Source organism: Grammomys surdaster, unplaced genomic scaffold (genome assembly GCF_004785775.1).
Source record: "Grammomys surdaster isolate TR1022 unplaced genomic scaffold, NIH_TR_1.0 125834, whole genome shotgun sequence".
NCBI classification, from domain to species: domain Eukaryota; kingdom Metazoa; phylum Chordata; class Mammalia; order Rodentia; family Muridae; genus Grammomys; species Grammomys surdaster.
Genome location: NW_021620662.1, coordinates 379,641 through 404,741, shown reverse-complemented (window position 1 = coordinate 404,741; position 25,101 = coordinate 379,641). Strand labels below are relative to the sequence as shown.

At 41.1% G+C, this 25,101-nt stretch overlaps 1 pseudogene; it reads left to right on the top strand.

Moving 5' to 3' along the window:
- Positions 1-8,924: 8,924 nt before the first annotated feature.
- Positions 8,925-9,043, top strand: LOC114640576 (annotated as a pseudogene).
- The last annotated feature ends 16,058 nt before the right edge of the window (positions 9,044-25,101 follow it).

Genomic DNA, 25,101 nt, shown 5'->3' with positions numbered 1-25,101 from the left:
GAGGAGAGGAGAGGAGAGGAGAGGAGAGGAGAGGAGAGGAGAGGAGAGGAGAGGAGAGGAGAGGAGAGGAGAGGAGAGGAGAGGAGAAGGCAAGGCTCTGCAGCATAGAGTGCAGCTCTTGCAGGGGATGAAGTTCGGTTCCCAGCACCCACATTGAGAAGTTCACATTGCCTGTAACTCTAACTTCAAGGGAGCCAATGCCTCTGGCTATCTTGAGCACTTGAATTTATTTGCACACACACACACACACACACACACAATCTTTAAAAACAATAAACTCTAACTTGGAACTTGCCACCCAGGAAGAGATTTTACACACTTTAGAAAACTTCTCTAGCTTACCTTGCAGGATAGCCTAGCTCTTAGACAATGGTGGGTGAGTGAAGGGCAGAACTGCAGTTTGACTAGGACTGGTAAGTCTGTATACCTGCTGCCCTCTGTTTAAATGAACACTTCATGTTAGTACTCCCTGAGATAGATTTGGAGGTGAGTGCTCCTCTTCCTAATATGGTTACATTGAATAAGTCTCCTTTTCCTGCTTTTCACTATTATCTGTGCCTTCAATGGGCATATTAGGGACAGGTGACTTGATTGCTGGGGCTCCCTGGGCCAGCCTTTGACCATACCAACTGTGGCAACACCTCTACAAGTATATAGCTAATTTTTTAAAATCAGCTGTATAAGAATTATAAAAGCCGCCAGGCAGTGGTGGCGCACTCCTTTAGTCCCAGCACTTGGGAGGCAGAGGCAGGCGGATTTCTGAGTTCGAGGCCAGCCTGGTCTACAGAGTGAGTTCCAGGACAGCCAGAGCTATACAGAGAAACCCTGTCTCAAAAAACAAAAAAACAAACAATAACAAAAAAAGAATTATAAAGAGAAAAAGATTGAGGGCACCTTATTGTATGTTTTTATTTTTCATTTTAGAATTTATACACTCAGTCTGCCACTTAAGCACATGTAAAATACCTCATTTAAAAGTTGTTTTGAAGCCGGGCGGTGGTGGCGCACGCCTTTAATCCCAGCACTTGGGAGGCAGAGGCAGGAGGATTTCTGAGTTCGAGGCCAGCCTGGTCTACAGAGTGAGTTCCAGGACAGCCCGGGCTACACAGAGAAACCCTGTCTCGAAAAACCAAAAAAACCAAAAAACAAACAAAAAAAAACTTTCAAAACTAGCAGGAAAGCAAGTTTGAGGCTACGGTGGGCTACTTGAGACCTTGTCTCAAACAAATAAAAAGGTTTTTAGACCTGGGCCTGGTGGCATAGGTCAAGTAATCCCAGATACTTAGGAGGCTGAGGCCAGAGTACAGGAAGTTCAATGTTAACCTGGATATTTAGGAGAATATGTCTCAAAATAAAAAGTAAAAGGAGTCGGGGTTGTAGCTAAGTGGTCATGTGCTTGCCCAGCATCCACAAGGCTCCAGGTTTGTGATCTAGCATCACAAAACTAGACAAGGAAACAAAAATTGTTCTGGGTACATTTTAGAATTTTATTTAACAATTAACAGTTCTGTGGACATCTTTTGTTTGGCCCGATAGGAATGAAAACACGCATCTATCAATAAGGTTAGGTGCCTGTGTAATGATCCTGGGTAACATCAGCTTCTTTAATTCTCCCTCAATATTATTATAATGCTATTTTTATGTATGTATTTTGTGAGAGGGTAATTGTGGAGATTACTCTCTCCTTGTGCCATCTGGGCTTTAGGGATTAAGTCCAGATCCTCAGGCTCCGTCAAAACTGCTTTTACCCACTGAGCCATCTTGCTGGTCCTATTTTGTTTCATTAAAGATTTATTTTTATTATTTTAATTATGTGTATGTGTGTATACCCACATGAGTGCAGGTGGTGGAATCCAGAGGTGAAGGATTGCTCGAGTTACAGGCAATTATGGGCCACTCAGTGTGGGTGTTAGGAACTGAACTCTGGTCCTCTGCAAGAGCAGTAAGCATTCAGTAAGTATTCTTAAATGCTGGCTGTCTCTTCAGCCCCCTTATTTACTTTTTGTTTTTTATTTATTGGCTTGTTCATTTATTTTTGAGATACAGTCTCATGAAGTCCATGCTGGCTTTGAACTTGCTATTTTGCTAAGAAGGATGTTGAAATTTTTGACCCCATCGCCTCTGCCTCCCAAAGGCTGAGATTATAGGTATGTACCACCATGCCCAGTTTATGTGATACTGGGGTCGAACCCAGGGCCTTGTACATACTGTGCAAGAACTCTACCAACTGATCTAAATCCCTGTCCCTTAACCTCTTACTTCTTAAAAGGGTTTAAATATTTTCCTGCAATCTGATTTTATGGAATTCATAGCACAATATATACCCTCTCACCTACACTGCTCTCTTGAGTTCACTGGTGATAAGTAACTTGATCATTAATTTTGAATCTTTAATTATAACAAATTACATGTGTCTAAACTGTCTCATGTATATACCATAGCTCATGTTCTCCGAGTTAGGGTTTCTATTGCTGTGAAGCTACACTGTGTCCATAGCAACTCTTATAAAAGAAAACATTTAACTGGGGCTGGCTTACTTAGTTTCTGTTAAACTGGCTGCTTGTGCAGAGCTTTAGTTCATTGTTGTTACATACATAGCAGCATACAGGCAGACACAGTGCTGGGGGAGCAGCTGTACATCCAGATCTGAAGGCAACAGGAGGAGACGCTGCCACACAGGGTCTTTGAAGATATGAGACCTTAAAGCCCACCCCCAGGGACAAACTTCATCTAACAAGGCCAAACCTACTCCAAGAAAGCCACACCTTCTAATAGTGCTACTTCCTATGGCCAAGCATTCAAATGCATGAGTCTATGGGGCCATTTCTATTCAAATAATCACACACATTAACTCATTTGTACTCAGACATTTTCATCAGGTTTGTTTGTTTGTTTGTTTTTGCTAAGCCAAGTTCTCAGATACTAATGTCCTTTTTGGTTATTACACAAAAACAATTTACCTCGGTGATGGTTTTGGGTTTGGGGGAAAAAAAATTTATCAAAAAATGAGCATGAAATACTGACATCTTGCTAGTGATGCCAACCAGTAACAAGCTCCAGATAAGGGAAAACCAAGGAAATACCAATAAAAGTGAAAGTAGACATGTTGTGGGGAGCTCCCAGAGATGACCACTCAGACACAGTTTATACACGATTGAAAGTCTTTATTCCAGCTGACGAAGACTACACTTGGATATTTAGAGGACCCATGTGTAGCCTTGAGTGTCTACAGCATGGGATGTTTAAAGGCAAAAACCATGTTCTGGTATCTTGTTTTGCAGCTGCCATGTGTGAACAAGTGTGTGTGTGTGTGTGTGTGTGTGTGTGTGTGTGTGTGTGTGTTGCAGGGAACAGTGGCTTTGTATAAGCAAACAATTTGACAGAAGATAAGTAGTTAGCTGGAGGGGAGGTTCTGAGCTAAGATAAACAGATAGCTGGAGGGGTTCCGAATAAGCAGACAGTTTTAACAGAAACTAAGATAAATTAGCTGAGGTATCTTGCTTGACCTTGGGTTCCTAGAATAGAGTTGGGTAATTTTCCATGGGATTCTCCATCAAGGAGGTCAAGTTCTGGTTAAACCTGAAATGGCCTCATCAAGAATATAGGATGAAGGACTCTCAGCACTGCCTTGCCCTGTTACAGACCTTACTAAATATGGTTGACTCTATATTATCTATCCCAAAGACACATATTGTACTGGAAGTTTCTTGATGTCTCTATTTGGTCACCAGATGATAGCTAGAAATCAGGGTCCCCTCTTAGGGGGCTTAATCTAGTTAATAAAATAACTTAAGAATGTGTCTTAGTTAGAGTTTTACTGCTATGGACAAACACCATGACTAAGGCAACTCTTATAAAGGACAACATTTAATTGGGTCTGGCTTACAGGTTCAGAGGGTCAGTCTAGCATCATCAAGGTGGGAACATGGCAGCATCCAGGCAGGAGGACCTGAGAGCTCTACATCTTCATCTGAAGGCTGCTAGCAGAATACTCACTCCAGCCGGGCGGTGGTGGCACAGGCCTTTAATCCCAGCACTTGGGAGGCAGAGGCAGGCGGATTTCTGAGTTCGAGAGTTCGAGGCTAGCCTGGTCTACAGAATGAGTTCCAGGACAGCCAGGGCTACACAGACAAACCCTGTCTCGAAAAACCAAACCAAACCAAACCAAAAAAAAAAAAAAAAAAAAAAGAATACTCACTCCAGACAGCTAGGGCTAGGGTATTAAAGCCCCACTTCCACAGTGACACACCTACTCCAACAAGGCCACATTTCCTAATAGTGATGCTCCCTGGACTAAGCACACACAAACCATCAGAGAATGATACTCAAACAGAAGTTTGAGGACAATTTTGTTTGAGCTCAAAAGAAAAATCTCTAGGCAGGCAAACTTCCCAGATAGGGAAAATGGAGAAGGGGAAGAAAACAAGCAAACATCTCAACTGAGCTACACTAGTTTGGACAACAGCTGCATGGGGCAGGCAGCCACAGTAGGGGAGGGGTTTCAGTAAAGAAATCCAAAGTGTCAGGGGAAGCACTTTAGAACAGAAATAGAGAAAAGAAAAGAAAAAGTTTTGTCTATGGCCCTGTAAAAGAGTGTGTATATGGGGGGCAGGGAATTCTGGCAAGGAAAGGTACATGTTCCATTAAAAGGATAATTATTCTTCCTTCCTCGTTAACACCTCTTTTAAGGTGGTCTTCATCAGATCAATGACTTGCCCAACTGGATTAACTTCTATGGGAGGAGACAATGGCATGTGTCCACCTACAGGAAAATTCCATTCTTTACTATAGACTGGCATAACCAATCCAGAGCATTTCATCCTGGGACCAGTAATTGGTTTCCAAATAAGCATGTGGCCAATTTTGTGGGGTTCTTGAAGATACTTCCTCAATCCTGCAAGTGAGTCTTCTTTCTCTGGATGTTAGTATGTCTGGGGTATGATGTCAAGAATTACTGTAATCACTTCCCCACTGTCTGAGAGCAGCAAGAAACCTGGGCTGACACACTTGAAGAGACAGACGAATCCTCTAGTTTTTATATCATTGTTAATCAATGACATCAATCTACTTGCCCTAGCCCTGAACTTCCTTGTCATATAACGTAAGTGTCCTTATTGTCTGTTAATATGATTGATGAGAACGAGTTTTATTGAGTATTTGCAACTGAAGTACTCTCACTGATTCATTCCATGTTAGTGCTCTTGGGAACTAGTTGGTTGCTATAGCCTGAATCTGAAATGTCCTCCACCCAAGACACTTGAAGTCTTAGTCCCCGGCTTGTGGTACTGATGAGAGGCTACAGACCATAAAGGAGCTACTGAGAAGGAGAAAGCTGGGGGTAGCACCTACTTGGTGGGAGTAAAGGCAGGAAGTAGTGGGAGCTGTGTCCTACTTCCTGTTCACTATTCGATGAGCAGCCTTCTCCCACCATGACTATCCACCATGACATTTTGCCTCATTAGAAACATACAAGCAGTAGAGCCAGTCACTCTCACATGGAGACTGAGCCTGTGGGTCAACATAAACATGTCTCCCTCATGTTGTTTTCTTAGAGCTCTATCACAATGATGGAAAGTGTCCAGCACACGAATTACCCTGGATGCTTGTAAAAATATTTTCTTCAACTCATCTGGTACAGTTAGAAAACTTTCTAAAGAATACACATGGATCCAAATTTACAAGCACTCTATAAGATACCCAACCCCTAGCATCCTGTCAGGATCAGTTTGCGTCAAAAGCGCTGTGGCCATCTCTTCATGGCTTCTATTGCAGACTCTGGCCAGGTTTGAGATGTAATTCTTTCCTTAAGCACTTAAAAATTCCCAGGTGGGCTGAGGGTGAAACTGAGTTAAGAGCTTGCCTCGCTTGTGTGAGGTCTTGAGACTTACTGTTATTTAATTCGGTTTAAGTCCTGAATTCTTTTAAGTAGACTCCTTGAATAGATTTCTGACCCCATATTTCTTTCTTCTTGCTTGTCCTACTGACCCAAACTTTCCTCCCAGTAATCTCAAATTTCAGCCTTACCTGCCTATCAGGAACCATTTCTTCTCTAAGTTTCTTCATGTTCCTTTAAGTGTGGTGGAGTGTATTTACAAGGAGGAAATGAATAGCCCAGAGAACCCAGGAGACTTTCGGCAGGATGACCACAACAGAGGTGCCCAGTTCCTGTGCCTGTTTCCCTCTGTGGAATAAAGAAAATTTATAAACTGTTAACTCTGTGTGCTCCCATGAACTTCTTTAAAAGTTCCTGAGTTATATTGAAGTTAGCTTTAACTACCAAAGATTTCAAAGAGGGGCAGAGAGTTAATCAGAAAGCTTTATTTCAAGAGCCACCCTTATTACTTAAAACATCGCTGGCCATCATTCACCATGTGAAGGCAATAACTTCTTTAATGCAGCCACCTGTCATTTCTGGCCGCCAGGCCATTAGCCTGAGTAATCAACCTTGGTTTCCTTTTGGTCCCTTTTAGCTCTGATGGGGTAGATTTGCCTTTAGTTGTGCTTCATGTAATAGCCTCCAACAATCTGCTTTATATGTACTTACAAGTATGAGTAGAAGTCAAAATATATTACAGGTTCTTTAATTTTCTACCCATTAAATACTTTTTCTTTTAGTTATCATTTTTTCTTATTTTTCTTGGAATGCACTTATGAATTACTTTCCTATTTGCTGCAAAATTCTATGAAACTGCTCATTGTGTGTTAAGAAACATTACCCTGTATTCAGGTCCCCAAGGATTTTAATTTTTGCATTTATTTAATTAATTAACATTTTAAAATAATGGGCAGAGGGGCAGGACATAATGGTATACACCTGCACCACTTGGGTGGTGGAGATAGGAAGATAGCCTTGGCTACCTAGCAAGTTTGATGTCAGCCTGGGATACAGGAGCCCCTGTCTCAGGAGGTGGGGGAAGACACATATAAAGGAAGAAATGCAAGCCTGGTCTATATTGTTAAAAACAGTTGGGTTCAGTGGTGCCTGCCTTTTATCCCAGCACTCAGGAGACAGAGGCAGATGTATCTCTGTGAGTTTGAGACTAGCCTGATCTACATAGCAAGTTCCAGGCCAGCCAGAGCTACATAGTAAGACACTGTCTCAACAAAACAAAACAAAACAAAACAAAACACCAAAACGAATTTAAGAACAAAGTATTCAGACACTTCTTCCCAAAAGATGCACGTGTCCACTGAGCACATGAAAAAGATACTCAGTGTATGAACCAGTAGAAGCCACAACACTACTTTATATGTGCTAGGATGAACGGTTATAGTATGACTAAAAATTTCAGGCACTAGAACCTTGGCGAGATTCAGAGACATTGGAATCCTAATGCTTGGGTATTGGGAGTGTAAAATGATACAGTCACTGGGGGATCCGATTGACATTTCCTTAAATGATTTAATAAAGAGTTCTCATATAACCTAGAAATACCACATCTAGCCTCACAGAATTGAACAAATGTGCACAGCAGCATTATCAGAACCAAAAAAAAAAAAAAAAAAAAAGGAAATGATCTATGTCTGGTAAATGAATGAACAAGATGTGTTGTGTACACTCAGTGGAATATAATTATGTCCTAAAAATAGTGAAGTGTTGATACATGCAACACATGGATGAACCTTGAAAACACTGTGCTAAGTGAAAGAAGCCAGACACACAAAAGGCCATGTATTCTATAATTCTATTTCTTTTCTTTTTTTTCTTTTTTTTTTGGTTTTTCGAGACAGGGTTTCTCTGTGTAGCCCTGGCTGTCCTAGAACTCACTCTGTAGACCAGGCTGGCCTCGAACTCAGAAATCCACCTGCCTCTGCCTCCCAAGTGCTGGGATTAAAGGCGTGCGCCACCACTGCCCGGCTATAATTCCATTTCTATGAAATGTCCAGAATAGGCAAACATCTAGAGCTTACAGTTACATCAGTGTTAGCCAGGAATAAGTTGGGAGAGTGAGGGATGAGGAATGAAGTTGTGGGTATACCATTTACTCTTGGACTATTAAAAAAGTTCTGGAACTAGATAATGATGATGTGGATAATTGACTAAGTGGTTACTTCTGTAGACCAGGCTGGCCTCGAACTCAGAAATCCGCCTACCTCTGCCTCCCAAGTGCTGGGATTAAAGGCGTGTGCCACCACTGCCTGGCGAAAATATTTTAAAAAAGAAACCAATGACTATATTTCTACTCTACCCTATTATAGTGACAGAAATAGTTCTAGAAATAGCTTCAGAATCCAGGTAAAAAGTGTACAGAAAAAAAATAACAATAGCTGTGCTATAAGTCCAGCACAGGGGAAACAGGGGCAGAAGGCTTGAGAATTTCAAGCCAGTGTCTGCTTTATATTGAGACAAACATTGACACAAAAAGAAAAAACAAAGCATAAATAACAGTAGTCGGCTATGACACACCGTATCTGAATTCACATTCTAACTCTTCAAACATCTCACTGTGGTTCTGCTTTCATGTTTCTCTTGTTCTCTACGTTGATATAATAACTACCTCTAGAGAGCTCTATCGTCCTCCAGGAGAAGGGTACAATTAACACACAGCTCATTTGCTGCCGTTGGCTGGGGGTGGAGAGCCAAAAAAATTTTTTTTTTCTCTTTCTGCTCTTTCGAATTTGTTCTCAAACTCACTGATCTGAAAAAGGAGCCAGGTGTAAGTTGCTGTCTAGCTGTGAGTCTCTGCCTCCGTCTCACAGAAAGATTAAAAAGTGGGAGATTTCAGGAGCTTTAGGTTCCATTGCCACAATTCCTTAACAAGTGTAGACAGGAAACTCACGGGTGATGAATCGCAGAAGTAGAAATAAATCTCTAAAAAGTCTCCAAGCCTCGCGGAACACTAAGGACAGGCACATTAGAATAGTAAGATCAGTTCAGGGCTGCGGCACTGCTCAGTGGTAGCATACTTGTCTAGATGCGCGAGGTGGTTCATACATAGGGAGAGCACATCTGCTAAAGTTTAACCAATACAGAGAAGATTAGAGTGGTTCCTGCACCAAAATGGCAGGCAAAAGCATTAAGAAAAAAGCATTCCTTATTTTTTTTTTTTTTTTTGGTTTTTCGAGACAGGGTTTCTCTGGCTGTCCTGGAACTCACTCTGTAGACCAAGCTGGCCTACGAACTCAGAAATCCGCCTGCCTCTGCCTCCCAAGTGCTGGGATTAAAGGCGTGCGCCACCACCGCCCGGCGCATTCCTTATTGTAAAAGGCAGGTGTGTGAATAACAAGTATTGATTATAATAGTTATATTTTTGCAAATTAACATTTATGTGATCTTATATAACATGGGTATGTAGTATAGGTGTTTGTTACTTAGCTTTTATTCAAATTAATGTATAGGTTATGTACATTTTGGATCTTAACTGGGTATGGTAACATTTGCTTAAAGTTCCAGCAACCTGGGAGACAGAACTGGAAGGATTTTGAGTTCAAGATAAGCCTGATTAATGAGTAAAACTCCTTCTCAAAGTAATAATGATAATATCAATAAAAAATGATACTTAGAAGTTTATGCAAGAATACGGTTTTCAGAGATTATTTCTCAGTGTGGTTGATCTAGACATTCATTTCCTGAGTTATGTATTTTGGGAATATTTGAATTTCCTTTTTTTTTGAGACAGGGTTTCTCTGTTTAACAGCCCTGACTATCCCAGCATTTACTCTGAAGAGCTGGCTGGCCTTGGACTCACAGAGATCTGCCTGCCTCTGCCTCCCAAGTGGGTTAAAGTTATGTGCCACCACTGCCAGGCTATTTGAATTTCTTATAAAGATTACACATTTATCATACATTAAATAACATTTGCTCTTTAGCTGGGCGGTGGTGGCGCACGCCTTTAATTCCAGCACTTGGGAGGCAGAGGCAGGCGGATTTCTGAGTTCGAGAGTTCGAGGCTAGCCTGGTCTACAGAGTGAGTTCCAGGACAGCCAGGGCTACACAGAGAAACCCTGTCTCAGAAAAAAACAAAACAAAACAAACAAACAAACAAACAAAAAACAACCATTTGCTCTTTTAAGAAAGATTAATGAAAATTTTCAAGTAAACAACACACCAGATGTTGGTGGTCAACTAATATTGCCTACACTTCCTTTCTCCACAATTCCCTATTAGTTTAGATTGAATGGTCAAAGAAGAGAACAAAAGCAATTGGAACGTCAGAGAATCAGAGACTAAGGTTTGGCATAGCCCAGTGGTAGAATGTTCATGTATCATTCAAGAGGCCCTGGGACTCTATCTGTATCTCTGTCTTTGTTATCTGTGTCTCTGTCTTTTTGTCTCCAGTTTAGCAGTACAGTTGTCATTGCCCAGGCTAGCTTCGAGTTTGAGTCCTTCTTCCGAATGGCCCAGCTTAGCATTACAAACTCTATTTTGCTTTCAGACTCCATTTTATGATTAACTTGTTCTCTGAATGAACTCAGCCTCTAGTAAAACCCCAACTTGTTTCAGAAGCTATGTCACCCTGGTAACAATCACAATTCCCCTGAGCAAATAGCCACTCCATCCTTAGCAACAACCAATTAGTTCTTAAGGAAAAAGTACGGGGCTGGAGAGATGGCTCAGCAGTTAAGAGCACTGACTGCTCTTCCAGAGGTCCTGAGTTCAATTCCCAGCAACCACATGGTGGCTCACAACCATCTGTAATGGGATCTGATGTCCTTTTCTGGTTTGTCTGAAGAGAGCCACAGTGTACTCATATGCATAAAATAAATAAATAAATCTTTAAAAAAATAAGGGGGGGGAGAAGTACCTAATGTCTAATAGTAGATAGGTTAAGCTAGCAACCATTGTTCATATCAAGCTGAAATCATTAATAGCCAATAGAAGTGCACCAAGCAAATGTCATCCAATCATGTAACTGCTAAATTGGAAAGTCCCTTACCGTGCTCCAGCAACCATGATAAATAGGCAAGGCTTGTACCAGCTCAGGACCTTCCACACCATCCACTGCTGGAGAGGTTGGAGGGTCTGAGCTCAAGCTTTGAATAAAGACTCTTTGCTTTTGCCTATGAGCTAGACTCCTGGTGGTCTCTAGTGTTCTGTGGGGACCTCACAATCTGGGCATAACATTCCTACTTTAGCTTCCAGAGCTGATCACATGCTTATATCACCAGGACTAACCATATTTACTTTTAAAACAATATTTGAATCTTTTTAAAAGCATTTTTATATATTTTATTGTGTATGTACGCATGTCTGGTGTGCATATGGGGTCAGAGGATAGCTTGATTGAGATGGTTCTTATCCTTCCACCATATGGAATCTAGGATCTAACTCAAACCCATAGTCTTGGAGGCTGCCACCATCTCACCAGGCCCCATATTTACTGTATTCTCTCTCATTTGTAATTTTCAAAGCTAGAAGAAGCGTTAAATGGTCCAACCTTTTCTTTTTCCAGAACAGAAAAGTGGGTCGAATGGATATGAACCTGGGGACATATCCCTGGATGTTTGATTAAAGCAGTTGTTCTTTTTTGTATCTCCAGGGATGTGTGGGTAGAAGAAGCCATAGAAGAGACAACTTTACTTAAATTGTAAGAAAGAGCGTTTTAGCAGTCTGATTTCTTTAAAAGTGAAGTGAATGGATTACCACATTGTATAAATAGGGTCTCTGATACTGGAAATGTTTTGAAAATGAGCTGGGTAATTTGCCTAATTAAAACAGTAATTTGAACCATACTACTCTCAAGCTTCCCATCAACTTTAACATATGATTTCATGTTGCTGTTAAGATTAAAAAGAACATGAAGTAGGGCTGGGGATATACATAGCTGGTTGTGGTTTGAATAGGTTTGATATCCACAGACTCATGTGTTTGAATGCTTGGCCCACAGGGCGTGACATTATTAGGGGTGTGTCCTTGTTAGATTGAGTGTGGCCTTGTTGGAGGAAGTGTGTCACTGTGGGAATGGGCTTTTTCCAAGGCTGAGGCTCTGCCCAACACAGAGAGGAGCCTCTTCTTGGCTTACTTTGGGTCAAGATGTAGAACTGTCAGTTCCTTCTCCAACACCATGTCTTCCTGGATGCTGACATGCTTCCTGCCATGATGATAATGGACTGAATCTCTGAAATTGTAAGCCAGCCCCAATTAAATGTGGCCTTTATGAGTTGTCTTGGTCATGGTGTCTCTTCACAGAAATGGAAACCCTAACTAAGAGAGTGGGAGAGCATTTGTTTAATCCTGGCTTCCATTCACAGCATGATAAAACAGGAAATAAAAAAAGTAAAATATCCTGGCAGTAAAAACATAACTTTATGATTTTCTTAAATTCGCTTTCACTTTCTCATTTACACACACCACACATGCAGAGACACACTTATTTTATGTATATGTATAACAGCATTAGTGTGGAGGTCAGAGAACAACTTGTGGGACTTGGTTCAGTACTTCCAGCATATGGGTCCTGAGGAGCAGACTCAGGAGCTGGAGACAGGCCCACTGGCTGCTCTTATTGAGGACCTGGGTTTGATTCTCAGCATCTACATAGTAGCTCACAACTATCTCTAATTCCAGTTTCACAAAATCTATTGTCCTCTTCTAGTCTCTGTAGGCACCAGTCATATGCATGGTGCACAGATATAAATACCCGTATACCTAAAATAAATGTAGTGATAATAATAAACCGAGGCAGGCAGACATAGCAACAAGTGTGTTTACCCGTTAGATCATCTTGCCATCCTTAAATTCTGTAACCTTAAAAATCAAACAAAAGGCTGGAGAGATGGCTCAGAGGTTAAGATCATTGGCTGATCTTCCAGAGGTCCTGAGTTCAATTCCCAGTAACATGCATGTAGAATACTGTGTACTAAATAAACAAATCTTTAAAAAATCAAGCAAAACTCACTGTGTAGAATTAATGCATTTCGAAGGCCTAAAAATGGCTTACTTGGTGCTGTGTGAACATGAGGACATGTGTTCATTTTTCCAACACTTACATAAAAGAAAAGCCTGGTGCAGCAGTTGTGCCTATCATTTCAGCACTGGTTAGGAGGAGACAAGGGAGAGTCCTATGGTTTGCTGGTTAGGCAGACAAACTAAATTGGCATGCTCAAGGTTCAGTGAAAGACCTTATCTCAGAAAATAAGATGGTATGGTGGAGAATACCTTTAATACTGGTAATGTGGCAGGCAGATCTTTGTGAGTTCAAGGCCAGCTTATCTACAAGACTCAAAATAAGTAAATAAAGATGTCTGGGATTGACCAATGCCCTCCATATGTACTTGTACATCTGTATATATGCACACAAACATACGCATATACAACACACACACACACACACACACACACTTCTGTTAAGGAATATCAAAATAAAATGCAGGCCTAATAACCTGCATATATTTAATGGTTAAAATAAGAGGAAGTAAAGTCCTGAAAGTTTTATTATTCATAGGGCAGTGGTGGCATACACCTTTAATCTCAGTTTGGGAGGCAGAGACAGGCCAATCTCTGTCAGTTCAAAGCCAGCAAGTTTTTTTTGTTTTTGTTTTTTAAAGTTTTATTTCTCAAGAGATAAAATGAGAAGAAAGCTGCATAGAGATTTACATTTAGACTATTTGTAGAAATAGAACATGAAAGCGAAATATTCCCCGTGGAGCAGAAAGCATAGTTTGTTTATACTGTGGTGAGCAGGTTTAGGACAGAGGATAATCGCAGCAGAAATTCTCTGTACAGAAGATAGCTGAGCAAGAGATAATTCCTACAATTAGCGTACTGCAGCACCAGGGGCGGCGTGGATCACGATGCCGAACCGCCCACGACGTGCCAGCCAGATCTCAGCAGCTCAGCAAGAGCAAAGATCACAAACTACACCAGTGGTGACACTCGAAATGCTTCAAAAGAACAGTTAGGAAGCATTTCTCACTCATCAGCACTTTACTAGGAATGTAAAAACCACACACAAAGATTCCTTATAGTTAAAAACAATTATCTATCAGTGTGAAATATGGTCCCGCCCTGAGACCCACCGTGTCCACACCCCACGTTAACGATCCTCAAGTAGAAAACATTTAAAACATTGCATCTGTATTGAATACGCAGCTCTTGGTACAGCATTTATGTTACACTAGGCACTAGCAATTTAGCTAAAGTAATCTAGAGATTAAATAAATTATGCGGGCCGTGCACGCATTTTAAATAAAGGGTGTGAGCATCCCCGGGGTCTGCAGGGGCTCCTAGAACAAACCTGCCATGGCACTAAAGGAAACGGTGTACTTCGATAACTAAGGAAACACTATTAAGAAATAAAGCCCATTTGTAAACCCACAGGCTTATATTTATGACAGGATGTGGCCTCTCCATCTGAGTTACAGCAACCGAATTCTTCCATCTGCTTTAATTTTAAAGCCTGAAACTTTAAAATTAGCCCCACTTCTCCCCTTCTTTCATATTTTAGGTTTCAAACCCATATTCAAAATACATATCTTCAGAGTTCAAGCGCAGCACTTCCTAACACTTCTACTGCAAAGACCCAGGTCAAAATTGTGACATGCGGCCGGGCGGTGGTGGCGCATGACTTTAATCCCAGCACTTGGGAGGCAGAGGCAGGCGGATTTCTGAGTTCAAGGCCAGCCTGATCTACAGAGTGAGTTCCAGGACAGCCAGGGCTACACAGACAAACCCTGTCTCGAAAAACCAAAAAAAAAAAAAAAAAGAAAAAGAAAAGAAAAAAAATCGTGACATGCTTTTGGCATGCTTAGCTTACTTAGTAGATAACAACTCTATTCCTAGTTTCTTAGAAGCATTTTATCTTGAAGGGATGCTGAAGGCTTTTCTGTATTGATTATGATGTTCATATGATCCCTGCTCTTGAATCTATAAAAATACTTATTGATTTCCATATGTTGAACCAAATTTGCATCCCTGGAATGAAACCTGCATAGTCAAGTGAGTATTGTTTAATGTGTTCTGGAGTTTGATTTACAAAACTTTTATAGAGCATTTTTGCATCTATGGTAATTAGGGATATATTTACAATTGCTATATCTTCTTGCCGGGTGGTGGTGGCGCACGCCTTTAATCCCAGCACTTGGGAGGCAGAGGCAGGTGGATTTCTGAGTTCGAGGCCAGCCTGGTCTACTGAGTGAGTTCCAGGACAGCCAGGGCTATACAGAGAAACCCTGTCTCAAAAAAACCAAAAAAAAAAAAAAAAAAGAAAAAAGCTGCAGCTGCAGTAGCTTTTCATCTCTTCTTTTTGGTTCAAGTCTCTTCTCAGATATCTGTATAAATGCATCAATTTGGTTTTGGTTCCTATTTGCCTGATAAATTGTTTTCCATTCTTTAACTCTTAAGTCTGAGGATTTTTTTTTTAAACTGATGAGATATGTTTTTTAGAGACTACAGAGAATAGCATCTAATTTTTAAATCTAGTCAGATAGTCTATGTCTCTTTTTTGGCGAGTTGAAGCCACTTATTTTTAAGGTTATTATTGAGAAGTTTGACTAATCCCTATAAAGTGGTTGCTCTTCTTGTAGGTTGGAATACTGCTTGCTTTTAAGCTCTTCCCCATTAGTATCAAGGACGTGCTGGTTGACCGTGAAGATGTGATGGAGTCCTATCTCTCCCATCTACTCCTCTATACATTTATTCTGTCCTGTTCTTTTGTAACTGAGAGTCCTTCTGTGCACATTACTCCTCTCAGTATGGTATCCAATGCTGGATCAGTGATAATGAATTCCCTTACTTTGTGCTTGTATTGATAGGCGATTATTTTCCCATAAAATTTAAAATGTAGTAAGTTTATTAGAAATGGATCTTGGTTGACAGTTATTACTTTCAGGGCTTCAGATATATCATTTGAGTTTTCTTCACTTTTAGAAATGCTGACAAGATATCTAATGTTATTCTGACATTTCTATCTTTGTAGGTGACTTGGTATTTTTTCCCTTACAGCTTTTAATATAGTTTCTTTGTTTTGAATTTTTGACATCTTGACTATAATACATTATAGATTCTTCTTTGCTCCATCTATTCAGAGGCTCAAAGGCTCCTGTATTTATCTCTATTTTCCCTCTAGACTTGGGGAATTTTCTGCTTTGATTTTTGTGCCTTTAGTTTTATTTCAGACCCTTCATCTTTCTCATGTATCTCTGGATCTGACTCCTTGATCAGATTCTAGAGTGTTTAGATGATGTATTTCTGTGAATTTCACATTAACTTTTCCTTATCGGTGTTGGAATGCAATATTTTACAGTCTTGTTCTCTATTCACGACATCCTTTTCTTCTGGCTCAAGCTGACTGGTGATGCTTTCCACTGCAGGTGTACACACACAGGATGTATATATATGCGTGTGTCTGTGTATATGTGGCTCCCCTTGGAAAGAATTTTACTATATAGCTCAGAATGATCTTTAACTTGTCTTAATGTTGCACCTCTACCCAAGTGCTGGTATTTCAGCTGTGTACCATCATACTTTGAAGTATGTTTCATATAACTTGAAGATATCAATGCCTGTGATGAAATACCAACAATAAACTAATTACCAGAGGGAAGTTTTATGTCGGCTCACTATTTCAGAGGTTTCTGGCCACCACTGAGTGATTCCATTGTCTTGGGCCTGGAGTGACACAGAACATTATGGAAGAGCCTGGTAGAAAATGTATGCTCACCTCATGATTGAGAAGCAAAGAAAGAGGAAATGACCAGTACTTCAATCTACCTTTCACTTCCCCAATGACCTAACTTCCTATCATTAGGCTCTGCTACTTAAAGGTCTTCTTACAGTTCTGACATGGTTCAGAAGTCTGAAGTTTCTTCCTGATACTCTTGAAAATGTCGGAACTATGAACCCCTATAAAGTCTCCCAACAGGCAGAATGTTGGAAGACATTCTCTGACAGAACACCTGACAAAAGAACAGAGAAAAGACTTCCATTCTAAATGGGAGAAATGGTGGAACAGCAACTAAAGACCAGATTAAGGTAAACCCCAGCCCTAGCAGGGCAAGCAGCAAACCTTGCAGTTCCATGTCTGGCACTAGAGAGTATGACATTACCCAGGAACCAGGAGGTTGGCGAATCTAGCAGAACTGCCTTTCCTGCCACACAATGGTCTCTCTCTCAGGACAGCTCCTCTTGTGAATTTTCCTTTGTGAACACCCCACGTTGCTGGCATCTCTGATATATTGGATATATCTCCACTGTAACTTAGGCTCATCTTTCACAGCTTCATACCCAGCCTACTCGCTTCTCTTCAGAGAATCTGTCCTTGCCATACAGTGCTTGCTTGGCCTTAGCAGCTTTTTTAGAATACAGGTGCAAGTCTCTATGGCCTGTTCATGCTTGTGTCCAGCACCACACAGTTGACATATGTTCCTTTTACCAATTTGAAATGGAGCTTAGCCCCCTTCTACTACAACCACAGTGGCCTTTGAGCACCTGCTTGGCTGAACCTGGGAAGCACTCTCTTAGCGAGCCCTGCTGGAGCAGGATGCTTTGGAGGCTGTATTTGTCCAGGTTCTCTTCTTTCAAATGAACTTTTATTTTTATGCACTGGTGCCTTGGGGACCAATCCTCAGATCCTTTCTTATTGTCTCAGGGTAAAGTGCACAGTTTCTCTTTAACAGCATCAGTCTCTAGCAATTAGAGCCCCTTTGTCTGAACCCACAGTGTTCAACAAATTTATCTATTGTCACCTTCCTTCCTTCCTTCCTTCCTTCCTTCCTTCCTTCCTTCCTTCCTCCCTTTCTTTTTTGCAAAGGCAAAAAGTGTTTATTCTGCAGAAATTACCAGCATGCAAGGGTCAACCATTGATCGAAATGGCGGTGACTTGAGGGGCTCACAGGCCCCTTTTATGCAGGTCTAGGGAATTTTCCAGAAGGGTTAGGTAACCTCTAATATGATTGGTAGGGGCAAAACAGTGACATTAGTACAAAGTTGATTGGCTGCTATGTTAGTTCTATTATATTTGGTGAGACCTTGAAGAATTTGGGAGACCAGCTCAGTTCTGGCCTTGTTATCTCCTCCAGCTAGGTGTCCCAGGAGCTCCAGACTTATCCTCCCTAAGTCAAGGCCGTCATTGACTAAAGGCCCATTATCAGTGTCTCCTTCTGAGGAGCTCAGTATGCTTCCCTGGGTATTGAAAGTTTATTCCCAAGGTTTTTGTACCTCTCAAGAGGATAATTTGTGGGACTCAGTTCTCTCTTTCTATGTATGACCCAGGGAGTGAACTCGGGCCGCCAGTTTGGCAGCAAGCTTCTTTCCTCAACGAGTCAAGGGAAACATGGGAGACACATTCCAGGAATGGGTAAAGCCAAAGGTCTGCTTTCCTCTATTGGCTCTTCTTATTAGGATGTTTTATTCACCGGCCCCTCAGCAATGTGTTGCCACATTTCTTACTGAACGAACTGAACACATTTTACATATTCCTGGTTTACTTTCTGCTTTTAATTTTCACTATAGACCTCATTAAATCCATATCACAGACTAGTAGATTGTCTCAAAAATTCTTCCAAACAAGGTAATTAGTCCACTACTTTTAAACTGAGAAGCCTTACTCAGACTTCAGGGCACATGTAGAATGCAAGCAGATGTGCTGACAGAAAGCAACATGAACGACTTCCGGTCCAGTTCCTAGATTCAGATAGTCCTTGTTCCTCTCTCGAAGCTCACGAGCAGTTTTGACTGTTTCCATTTCTGCGGGCATCAATCTGAGCCTCTCAGTTCTCACTAAGAATGATCTGTTAAGCTCAGCTTAAGGAGTTATAAGGCTTCTCTCGCACAAAGCTAGAGCATTCTTCCTATAAACCAGTTCAAAAGCCTATGAACAACACGGTCAGGTTTATCATAGCAACAACGTCACTGACACCAACCCTCCGTATTAGTTGTTTTTCTTGCTACTTTGATGGAATAGCTGACAACTATGGACATAACTGGAGGGTAAAAATCTCTCTAGGTGCCCTTTGACATGATATTTAGATTCTCTGTGTTTCAATCAGCAAATTGGACGAGATCCGCTGTTGGAGAACCCTGCTATTAAGCCCACAGTTCACCATGTCTGGATAGCTCTCCGAGCTTGGCGCAGAATGGAAGACTCCCTCAGTGGAGCTTCCTCTGCTCTGCCTAACCTGTTTTGGAGGGTGTCTCTGGGTACAGACACCTGACCTTACTTGGAAGATGACTCTGCACAGAGCATCTGCAAGAACTACACACGAGTCTGGCTCTCTCTCCTGCCCTTGTGTTATGACCAATCAGGCCTCTCCACCTGTACCCCTCAGAGCCCTGGTATACTCTACCCCTGGAACAATAAAACAGAGCCGCCTCACTGAAGCTGTCTTCCAGAAGTTCTTCTGTCCTACTGAACCCTGCTCATTGCATCTCCTCTCTCTCTGTCTCTGCCCTCATGGGGTGATTTCCAATGACTACGGAGGAAAGGGAAACTCACAACACAGGACAATAGCAATGACAGTTTAGATTTGTGCCTGGTGGTGGTGGCATATGCTTTTAATTCCAACACTTGGGAGGCAGAGGCAAGTGGCTCTCTGAGTTTGAGGGCAGCCTGGTCTATAAAGAAAGTTCCAGGACCACACAGAGAAACCTTGTCTTGTAAAACCAAACCAAACTTTAAAAAAAAAGAGTATATATTTATTAAAAGTCGAATAGATTTGTTAAACGTGAGAGTGAAAGCAGAGAGTCCAGTCTCTAGAACGGGAGCAGCCCTGAGCAAACACGTGGCTCAAGAGCCCTGAGCTCCTTACGTGTATAGATAGAGTGAGGAGCGGGTCCCCAGGGGCAGGAAAAGAGCCTTACCCTGACTGACAGATAACCTGTTGTAACCTGTTATACTGAATACTCTGCATTTGAGCAGGCCATACATTCCATAATTTAAGGCATATGCAGCCATACATATGCATGAGATGATAAATAGCACTTTTTCCTGACAGTCACTTCTAGGATAGAGTAGGCTCACTTACACTCTGAGCTGACCTTGTTCATCTTTCCTTTTAGGAGGAAGTACCTGAACACAAGTTACCCATAGGAGACGAAGTGCCTCCACAGGCATACACATGCATACCTGCACTTACATGAGCATGTACATATACACACACATAAATAAACAAATAAGCATTTTTTTCAAAGGGCTGGGTGAGACTTCTCAGTGTGTAAAGCACTTGCGCAAGCCTGATGACCTGAAGTTGGTCCTCAGTCCCACATAAAGGTTGAAAAAGAGAACCAATTCTACAAAATTGTCCTCAACCTCCACATGGGTGCTGTGCTCTACACACAGCATGAGGCAGAGCAAGCTAACTGGGAATGACATGGGCTTTTGAACCTCAAAGCTCACCCCCAGTGACACACTTCTATAACAAGGCCACACCTCCTAATTCTTCCCAAATAGTTTTACCAACTGGTGACCAAGTATTTAAATATATGAGCCTATGGCGGCCATTCTCATTTAAGGTACCATACTACCAAATGCCTTTGTTTCACCTTTCTATATGAAATCATCTTTTTTTTCAAGTGAAGGTGGGAGCTGGAGAGAAGCCTCAGCATTTATGAGACTGTGCTGTTCTCCTAGAGGACTTGAGTTCAGTTCCCAGCTCACAACCGCCTGCAACTCCACCCAGGGATCCCACACCTCTGACTTCTTTGAACATCAACATGCACACGCATGCACATATCCACAGAGAGATACGTAGTCATAATTAAAAATAAGAGAGGAAAACTTAAAAGATAAATGAAAAGTGGTTAATTCCACAAAGCTGGAGTTTTGGGAGTTTTGTGTTGTGTGAGGAGCAGCTTCGGCACTTACCCAAACTCTGCACTTGGAAGCAAAAACAAAACACCTCTCCAAGGTGGCTTCTAAATCTACTCAAGGACACACAGTCATCCCTGACTGGGTAAGTGTAGTTCACTGGAAGTAATCAGGAAAACGAACAAAGAGCCTTTTATAAGAAATATAAACATACCACGTTTGGGTTTTATGTAGGTGCTTCTGACTTCTCAGGATGGAAAGCGTTTTGGGGTAGGATATACTCACATTTAACACATTCTAGACATGTAGATAAAGAGATGTTTTTTGTTCTCTGATCCTTGCACTACTGTTAAATCAATCTCCTGACAAAGCATACCCTGGGGGATGTGGGTGTAGTTCAGTGACAGGAAACTTGCCTAGCATGTGAGAAACTCTGGGCTTTATTTTCAGCATTGAAAGAGAAAAAAAATCTCAAACAGAAGTAAATTAAAATTCATACACAGCATGATGGCAGTACGTACATGACGGTAGTACATACATGATGGTGGAACATGCATGATGGTGGAGCATAAAGGATGGTGGTACACACCTGTAATTCCAACCTGGGAGTTAGAACCAGGAGGAGCAGGAATTCAAGGTCATCTTCAGCTTCAGCTATACAGTGAGTTTGAGGACAGCTTGGGCTACTGAGACTCTCTCTTCAACTAACAAGCAAAACAATAAATGTCTTTTTTTTTTTAAAAGAGTTTGTTCAGGGCAGGGCATAATGGCAAATGCATTCGGGAGGCAGAGGCAGGTAGATCTCTCTGAGTTGAGGCCATTCTATCTACATATGGAGTCCAGCCTAGCTAGGACTACATTAAAAAAAAAAGTTGTCTCAAACTGGGAGTGGTGATTTATCACTGTAATTACAAGTGATTTATCACCTGTAGTCTTAGGACTTGAAGGCTGATGCAGGGGGATCACCATGAGTTCTAGGGCAATCAAGCCTACAGAGTCAGTCCCAAACTACCCAGAACTACAAAGTAAGACATTTATCAAAAGAAAAAAAAATGAAAAAAACCCTCTGATTATATTGATCTTTGCCTCATTTTTCTTTTCTTTTCTTTTCTTTCTTTCTTTCTTTCTTTCTTTCTCTCTCTCTCTCTTTCTTTCTTTCTTTCTTTCTTTCTTTCTTTCTTTCTTTCTTTCTTTTTTTGTTTTTTCGAGACAGGGTTTCTCTGTGTAGCCCTGGCTGTCCTGGAACTCACTCTGTAGACCAGGCTGGCCTTGAACTCAGAAATCCGCCTGCCTCTGCCTCCCAAGTGCTGGGATTAAAGGCGTGCACCACCACCGCCCGGCTGTCATTTTTCATCATATAACATAAAGTATTTTCATCTGAATTAACTAAGAAACTGGATATTATCTTTATTTTATTTTAAATTAAAGGAGAATACATAAGTAGGAATTGCACTTATATATGTGTTCCAGCTATAGCTTAATAATGATGAACAGCCCAAGAAAATATAGATTTCCTTTCTCAGAATACATAAAAGCAAGTCCTGTAGTAATCATAGTGGCTGTTGGTAAAGTTAGTTGAAAGCAATTGGGACTTGTGTGTAAAATTGGCTAGATGTGTACTTTTGTACATTATTTTTATTCTGAAGCTTTCATAGAAAACCTAAAATGCAATGTGAGGCATGGTGCATCTCATCTGTATTCCCAGAATTTGGGAGATTCAGGCAGGAAGACAGAATTTGAGACGAGTCTGGGGTAATGCCACACTGCATTAAAAAAAAAAAAAAATGACCCTATACTGACTGAGGAAGCTTTTTGGCTTGTATGATCTGAGTGCTGCTCTAGGGTCTGGGAGTTCAGTGAGAAGCAATTTAAGGTCATGACCTCAAGAGATTCCTTTTCAGAAAGTGAAGGCAGAATTCCTACCACACTTCCTCTCATTAACCAGGAAATGATTTACTTAGCACCTAGCAACTGTCAGGCCCAGTATGGGCCCAAGGGTTCCAAAATTAAAGACAGTCTTTCCCTTCATAATGGTTGGGTCACAAATAATACAGCAGTCAATTAAAAATCTCTAGGTCCTTCAATTCTCCCCTAATTTGTACTTTCATTAATTCTTCTTCTGTAAAATGGGGTTAATATAAACATTTGTTAGCTTTGTGACCAGCATGGAAAAATGTCATATAGAATTGTGGATCCGGGTTGTCAGGCTCCTAACCGGCTCACTGACTCCAATCCCAGAAGTAACAATCCTATTTCATGCCTCAGCCGACTGGCAAATTACTACAAGTCCTGGAGTTTCAGGGCTACTCGTGATATATAAAACCTCTAATGTAAAACTGCGGATCCACATGGTAAGTGATGTTTGGTGTAAAAGTAGGCTTCCATGGAAAAAGTGCCTTTGGGGTATAGCCCAATGACAGAGTATTTCCCTAGCATTCTGGGCCCTGGGTTCTGTAGGAGTCGAGGATAGCCTGAAGTGGTAGGGGAGGTAAGATCTGGAGGGATTAGTTAAGGGTGGAGAAACTAACTCTTGTGGAAGCTGGGAGCCATTGCTTTGGAAAAGCCACATATATTGAACAACAGATTGAGAAGAAAGTTTTGCGCTTACTCTGGTCCACTTGTTAAAATCCATGTACTGAACCCATCTTGGAATAATGTTCTTAAACAATTAAAGTAGGGAAAAAATATCTTGTAGCACAGTTATCAGAATATTTAAAATCACAAATGCATTGTGTCCATCCATCCATCTACGTATCAACAGTCAAGTGGAATAGGTGTAACGACTACTGTAATTTCATGGGCTGGAGAGTTGGGTTGGTGATAAGAGCACTTGTGTCCTTCTGTCCTTCCTTTTTCTCTTCCTTATTCTTTCCTTTTTTTAAAAAAAAAATTATTTAAAGATATGGTCTTCTTTGTCCTAGAAAGATGGCTCAGCAGTTAAGAGCACTAGCTGCTCTTCCAGAGGATCTGGATTCAATTCCTAGCAGCCATGTGGCTACACCCAACTGTTTGTAACTCTGGTTGCAGAGGATCAAACATCCTTATACAGATATACATGCAGGCAAACCACCAATGCACATAAAATAAAAACAAATAAATCATTGAGTAAAGATAGGGTATTCTGTATCCTAGGCTGGGCTTGAATTTACAATCTATCTTCCAAGTACTAGGATTTCTTCTTCTTCTTTTAAATTTAGTTTTGTGTGTATGGGTGTTTTGCCTAAATGTATGTCCATATACTACTTGTGTGCCTGTTGCTCAAAGGAAAAACAAACAAACAAACAAACAAAAACAAAGGAGGCCAAAGAGGGCATGGGATCTTTCCAGCTCCTACCCCAGTCTTCTTAAGTTTTATGACTCAAATTCTTTGCATGAATCTATATAAGTAACATTTATTATATTTGAATGGATATTAACTCATATTGAATTTTATGTTTCTTGCTTGTTTGTTGAGACAGTCTGGCTTGTAGCTCAAGCTGGCTTCAAACTTGTGATCATCCTGCTTCAGTCTTTCAAGTGCTGGCACTGCAAGTGTGTGCCATCACACCTGGGTACAAGTATTTATTAAAATTTGTCTTATTCTTCTAGGCATATACATCTAATATATCATTAATACCAGGCTGACTTTGGGAATGTGTTTAGAATCAGAAAACTGACCGTAGCTTGTATGTTACTAAAGCTGAAGTAATTAGGGGAGTACTTCAGAGTTTCAGAATCATTGACACTAGACTCTCAGAGCATATGGAAATACCAAGAACAAAGGTGGAGATGGGATATTATGGGATATCCTGTGTATGAAGAGGAAGTATGGATGCTGCTGGGCTAGACTACGACTGTGGAGGGGGCTAGTGTCATGCTCAGAGGGGATTTGTCTATAATGGAATCTCAGAATTATGGTCTGTCTTCCATGCCAGCCACTTGTCAATACCTGCTCAGTCTTCAACCTTAGTTAACCTGTGCTTGTAACTAGTCTGCAATAGTTCTCTTGAGGGTCATCAGGACTCATCAAGAATCATCAGGAATTGTCAGGAAAGCCAAAGGCCTTTGATCAGCATTGTACTTCATTGTACACCTGTAGTATTCAATGCCTTCACCTTCCTTCCTTCTTTCTTTCCTTCCATTTTTTTTCTCCTAAGTTTTTGTTTTTAAAAGAATATTTTTGCTGGGCAGTGGTGGCACACGCCTTTAATCCCAGCACTTGGGAGGCAGAGGCAGGCGGATTTCTGAGTTCGAGGCCAGCCTGGTCTACAGAGTGAGTTCTAGGATAGCCAGGGCTACACAGAGAAACCCTGTCTCAAAACAAAACAAAACAAACAAACAAACAAACAAACAAAAAAACAAAAAACAAGAACGTATTCTTAAACCAAGTGTGGTGGTGGCCATCTGTAAAACTCCCCCACACCCAGCATCTGAGGTA